This window comes from Crocodylus siamensis, chromosome 1, assembly GCF_052110815.1.
Source record: "Crocodylus siamensis isolate JL-2025a chromosome 1, ASM5211081v1, whole genome shotgun sequence".
NCBI classification, from domain to species: Eukaryota; Metazoa; Chordata; order Crocodylia; family Crocodylidae; genus Crocodylus; species Crocodylus siamensis.
In genome coordinates this window covers 141,979,238-141,986,244 of record NC_143395.1, presented here as the reverse complement: position 1 = coordinate 141,986,244, position 7,007 = coordinate 141,979,238, and positions in this window count along the sequence as shown.

Genomic DNA, 7,007 nt, shown 5'->3' with positions numbered 1-7,007 from the left:
CCCCTACTGTTCAGTGAAGCCAGGGTTGTACAACTCTAAGCTGGACAACTCATGAGCCCAAACAGTTACCACCACACAGTTGCCATGGTCGTCATGCAGTCAGGAGTGGGCACAGGAAATTAAGAGTCTCCTGAGTTTGTGGTATTGCCCTGACCTGAATGCCTGCATGATATTTTGGAGTGAATAGGAGACAATAATATGGTTTTATTAATAATACAGTAAAAATAAAAAGCACAGGGAGAAAACACCTATGCATTTATGCCTTCCCGGCTCCTCCCTGGAGAGCAACACATGCAGGTACAGTTTGCAACATTGAAGGATCCAGTCCTAGACTGGCCTTGGTAAGAACAGAAGATTGGGCATTTATTTAAGCCAGCAGTTCCCAACCTCGGGTTGCAACCCAAATGAGGGTCCCGGTGGCAATGCTGGGATGCCACATACAAAGGATAAGCCATGCCACATGCCAGGAGCTCCCCCGCCCCTGCACCACCACTGCTACACTCTATTCTCAGCAGCAGGTCCCAGCAAAAAAGGGTTGGGAGCCACTGATCTAAGCATAATACCCTGCAGCCATGTTCTGCTAACATCAATTCACTGGCTCCTAGCTCCTGGTGCCAGTCTCAGGAGTGGCATCTCCCTTTCCCTCATTTCTTTCCTACCAAGTTTTCTTTCTATGCTTTGGTTCCATCTCAGATCAGTCTTCGTTTTATTTCTTATGGGTTCACCTGAATTGGACCAGTCTTCTTTGGGAATAGCAAGACCCCTCTCAGGGCTGTTGTTGTGCTCCTAGCATTACTGCTTTAACAGAGGCCTAGCATTCGTTCCCCTAATGTCGCATCCTCTAGAGCAGGTTCAGGACAGGGCTCCTGCATAACACTGCTAATCCTCCAAGGGCACTTATACAAGTGCTCTGAGGTGGGGGTGGGGGAAAGGGGAGTGTTTTAATTAGAGCACCTCTCAGGAGCCGCTCCAATTAAAATGCCCACAGCATCTCACAGATTCAACATCCTGCATTTCAAAATGGCAGCAGGACCACTAACTAAAGCTCATTCAACGAATACACAAGATGCTGCAGCAAGCTGGAGCGTTCTGATTTGCACCCCCCCCCCCCCCACAGACTCAATTAATTAAAACACATCAGAGCACACGTAAAAGTGTCCAATACAGTGGGTTTCAACCTGTGGTCTGCAGGCTACATCTAAGGAGTCTGCAAAAGACGACTACGGTCAATCAAAAGTATCTGAACACCCACACTTACAAATTCAAAGGGGTCTACACCCCTATTTGAATTTTTTTAGGGGTCTGCAAATGAAAAAAGGTTGAAAACCACTGGTCTAATGAATAACATTTATTTGCATTTTTCCAGTTTGTAGTTCTTCCTGTCTCAGTATCAAAGAAACATCTTCCAACTGCACTATCTTCAGTAGATACTAATGCAAAGCTAATCAGCATGGAAATTTTAAAAAGCTTCCAGTTTACTGTCCAGTACTGGGCGGTGCACTTCAAAAGGGATGTGGCCAGCCTGGAGAGGGTTCAGAGGAGGGCCACCAGCTTGGTGAGAGGGCAGCAGGACAGGCCCTACGAGGAGAGACTGAGGGACCTGAACCTGTTCAGCCTCAGGAAGAGGAGGCTGAGGGGGGACCTGGTGGCTGCCTACAAACTCATCAGGGGCGATCAACAGCAAATAGGTAGAGCCCTTTTCTCCCCGGCACCTCCTGGGGTGATGAGGAACAATGGTAATAAGCTGATGGAGAATAGGTTTAGGTTAGAGATCAGGAGGCAATATTTTACAGTTAGGGTGGCCAAAATCTGGAACCAACTTCCCAGGGACGTGGTCCTCGTCCCTACCTTGGGTAAATTCAAGAAGAGGTTGGATGATCACCTGTCTGGGGTCTTGAGGACCCAACATTCATTCTTGCCTGTGGCAGGGGGTCAGGCTAAATGATCTGTTCAGGTCCCTCCTGATCCTAGCTACTATGAAACTGTTGAACTAGCTCTATATTAGCAAGATCTTCTTTAGCTAAAGCAACAAAGTCCTATTGCTCTGGAGAAGGAGGATCAAAGCAGCCACGCTCCCATTTCCTTCTACTTCTTTAAGGCTCACACAAGACTTTCAAATAAGTATGTCTTCTCTACACCTTTTGGCAGACTTCTGTAATGTTTCTCCTCCCCTATTCAGTGTTGTGTGCTGTAAATAACCTTACCCTATTTTTTCAGGCATAGCTTCATCCCCTGCTACCAAAAAAGGGGCTTGCTAAGTTATCACTCACAGCTAACTCTTGGCCTTGCCCTCTTCCCAATCCCACAATAGTAACTCATCATATTCCTCATCCTTATCTGTCATTTACAAGCCAAATAGCAGAGTCCTAAGAAGTCTCTGTAATTAGCCATTTACTAAGGGCGACTAGAAAATGACTGCTTGGCTTATGGCTGCTCTGGAAGAGGCAAGCAGCAGTCTCTAGGAGAGACAAATACCCCAAAGAGTACATTAAACAGATCTACAGCACAGTTTTATCTCAAAGCTGTACAGTTAAGCAAGGAATTATAACAACCAGAACCTGTGCCTTGACTGCCCCATTTCACAAAATTGGAATAAGCCCAATGCTCCAAGACAAAAATGTTGCATAGTTAGTAACCATCACCAAGTCAATCCAATCCTTTATCCAGTAACTAAACAATATGCAATTCAAAACAGTATGGACCAATTACTGAAAACATACCGTGGTGAAACTATTTCCACCAGGAAACTACACTTGCTGCATAGAAGACAACACAAAAGAAATTCAAAGTACATGAAAAGCGGAAATTGAAAAAAAAATCACGACATAGAAGCACCCTGAAGTGGTACATTCAAGAACCAGTCCCTCTGTCTTTAACCTGAAATCCTCCCAATTCATTTTGTCCTAGCCTAAGCAGGGATCTGTTCTAGTAGTAAAAATTACAACCTCTTTACTTACCATACTGCACCAGAAGTCAGCTTACAAAGGTTGCATACACACATTCAAATAATCTGGGAGAATTCTTCTGGTAGAAAAAAACTTATCTGGAGACCCCTGAACAGATATTCAAACCCTGAACCCTTGAAGAGTAGAGGAGTTTACAGCGTTGATGCTGCACAGCCAGGGGGATTTTGTGTACATATCTCAGCATGCTCTGAAGGCTTCCTTAGTCTGCCAGGAGACAAAATGGTAGCAGTACACAGGGCATCCCTGATTGGCTAACCTAGACTGCTCAAAGTGAGTCTGTTTCTCAGCAACACAATGTTGGATTGCAAAGGGGGTATGTTTTGCAACCTGCTTGGCTGCAGCAGCAGAGTGTACCAAGTGACACACTGTCCCCTGGGGGGAGCAAAGCACCTTGAGATGCTGGAGGTAGGGTGGCCACTGACACATCCCCAGGATATAGGACAACCCCTTGGTGAGGGGCGGGACCATTGGCCCCTTTGGCTAATCAGTGGTAAGTGGCAAGACCACCACCTCAGCCCATCAGCAGCAAGGGGTAGGGCCGCTGGGATTCTCTACCTCCCTCTGTCCCTGGCTAGTTCCAAACCCTGCTCTTCCTAGCTGAGCACTGCCCTACCTCTAGGCATAGCCAATAGACTCACAAGGACAAATGCTTGACATGTATTTCCACCAATGAACCGAAAAGCAGGACTTTTTGCAATCTGTTCCTCATTCAGAAATGCATAGGAGACAAAGGGTTTAAAAACAGGACAGTCCAGTATAAGACAGGACTAACGGCCACCCCAGCTGGAGGTCAATTCTGTGGCTCCTCTCAGAAGAAAATGCGTATAAACATTCACTGTCCCAGGAGAAACTTTCTTGGGAGTGATTTGACCCTGGTTGTTCCCAAGTTATTTTTGTCCTGGAGTGTCCATTTTTGCTCTGCGAGAAAAATCCTAAACATCTGTATACTTGTAGTTTCTCCTGAGAGTGCAGGAGAAACTGATTGTCTGTATGTGGCCAAAAAAATGCATGTTCTTGAATATACTTTCTGCAGACAGATGTAGAAAGATGGCTGCTGATTAGGTAGTACTTTTTTTACATTACTGAGGTAAGAGGCACAGAAAAGTTACTTTACTTTGAAAGTGAACCTTCTATTCTTAAAAGGTGACCAGCAGCAGACTGGGCATCCTTCCCAGCATCATACTGCTTTCTGCTATTTTGAACTCCTGAAGGGAGATTTTATTTCAGAAACTAGGGATGTCTTTGTCAGAACTCTATCCAGTTTGAGGAGTTAGAGAAGAAGTTGTGCATTTTGCCTACTCGTCTTCCCTGGGTTCATGTAGCTAAATAAGGTACTTCATTACATCTTCTGTACCTTATCAGCACTATACCTAGCCTCCTGGTAGTCCCAGGCAAACTTTTAGTATCAGGTCCCCCTTCACCAGAGATGATGATGATAATAAATCATCATCATCATCATCATTTTAAATTTACCATTTTGGGCCTTCTTTCTGTCCAGCCCCGGGTGGCCTCTTGGTTCGCCCAGGCCTGTGTCTGGCCCTGCTTGTTATGGGATATAGTTGTTGCATTCCATGCTATTTACATGAAAAAAAAAGAGAGCCGTGATGCTTGGCATAGTCACATTGCAAAGTTTGATGCATTTGGCTCCTTCCCATGAAAGATGTCATGTGTCTAATTTGTTACATTTGCAGAATAGAAGTGGTGAAGTGGCCATTGATTCATAAGGAGAAAGAATAAGACAAGCTTAGGGAGACAAAGTCTGGGTATGAAGATTTTAATTTGGAAATGTAGAACTGAGTAGATAAATTGTGGTTCATTTGGTGCAGACAGAAAAAAGAACTTTAACTTACTATAGTCTTTTTCGAGGTAAACAGTGACTAAAAAAAATAAATTGCTCAAGTATGTAGTTTTTTCCACAGTCCTGTGAGTATTTTGATTAAGACGCCAATTATATTTTTGAAGCAACAGACGCTGCAAAAAATACCTTTATCATGGTATAATTCACAGAACCTGAAACTAGATGTCAACTACGCATCCATTACAAAGCCATGTTGAGAATACTGATCTCCCCAGCAACAACAATAGAAATGCAAGAGGTGAAAGATGCAAAAAGCATACTCTGAAAAAAATGCTTTTTAATGGGGGTAGGAGAAATAAAGACTCAGACAAGATCATGAAGGCTTCAAACTTTTCAGCTCAGCTGAGCTGAAACAGCAAGTAAATTGTACTTCTTCCTCCCTGGCTGTTTGTATCTTTTCATTGAAAAAAAAACGTGGCTTAGATGACTACATTAAGCTAGGACTTCTGCTAATGCTTTCTTAAAATATGTAATTGTTCATAAAATTGGGATAGCTTGTAACCTTATGGTTTAAGAACCGTGTGCTTTCTTCCATTTAATTACTATAGTGTCATGTGGAGAGAGAGCTTCAGGTTCGAAGAGTGAGAAGTTGGATGGTCTAAGACCTCAGCACCTTTCAGCATTGGGGTGGTAATCTTTAGGGTTCCTTCATGCTGACAAGTCATGGCATATTCCTCAACCGACTCACTTATGAGAGCCTACCTTGACCCTCTCTTTCCATCTCCAGGAAGAGAGTTCTCTTCTGAACCATCAATCAGAAGTACCAATGACCAAAAGGCTACATTTTTCCAGAGCTGTGATGTTACTGCCTCTGCTGTGAGTCACTTCTTCCCAGCTTTTAAAGAGGCTGTTTTACAAAAATACTTCTAAAAAAGTAACTTAGCTGAAATTTAAAGATGAGCTTCTATTTATACTGCAAATTCCAGCAGTAAGACTTCTCTGTAAACCCTGACAGCCAAACTTCCCCCAGTCATTTCTGTAAAGTGTTTTCCCCAAAGCCTATGCCATTACTTATTAATGCTTACAGAAACAGTTTTTCCACATAAAGCAGAGTCTGTTCCAAGAACAAGCTCAAAACCACTGAAGATGAAAATGAAGAAATGTGGGTGCCTGTCGGGCAGATAGGAAGATATCCACCCACCTACGGGAAACACCTACAATAGACTCAGCCAGACCATCCAGCAAATTAAGCTTTACACAAGTAATAATTGCTTAACTTCTCTAATAAGCACATTCGGTCACATTTCAAACTGCAAATATAACTGTTGTCAAACATGTCAGAATAGAAATTAAGACTAGACTTAATCCACATTGGTATATGCTGTTAAAATGTACTGTCTGTGATTTAATTCTGTTAATTAACAAGAGTTTGAATGAGCAGAATCAGGAGTGCTCCATTTCTGGACAACACAGGTTTGCTCCAACATGCCCAGATATGTCTGCTCATGGCTACATATGGTCAAACACTGCCTCAAAGTTTAAAGCACCTATGGGCAAGTTTGTCAAATATTTTTACTGTGACTTTTAAAACCTAGTAAATCACTTTAACAGATTCTAACTACAGTACTGCCACAAATCATGAGACAAACTCTTAAAATTCGAGATTTGGTATGTAAATCATGAGATTATTTTTCAAGTGTGTGTGTGTGTGGGGGGTGCTGTTATTTGCAAAGGTGTGGGGGGGCTGTGGGTGTGGGGGGGGGTTTGAAGCCTGGGGCGGGTGGCACACCCTGGCAGGATGTGGGGTACTGTGGGTCAGGGCTGTGGCTTGGGAGTGAAGGGCAGACACACAGACAGGTCAGGTCACAGGTCATGCAACAGAGCCACAGGTGGCTCGTCCAGAGGTGTGGAGGAGGGGGGTGGTCTGCTCCCTGCCACTGTGCATACCCCTGGAGAGGCATGGGAGGCGTATGCCCCCCTGCTTTGTGTGCAGGGCAGAGGTGGGCTGCCCACTGCAGGCTGCACCCTGCTGCCTTTGCCCTGGGAGCTGTGCAATGTCATGTGTGCCTCCTGCTGCCTGCTGGGTGGACAGGGGACATGCCACGGCCAGTGTATGGCTCCAACGGCAAAGGCTGCAGAGCGCAGAGAGCCCTAGCCCACAGCAGACAGCTCACCTCAGCCCCGCACACAAATCCAGGGGGCACATGCCCCCATACATCCCCTGGGGTGGGGCGCACACAGTA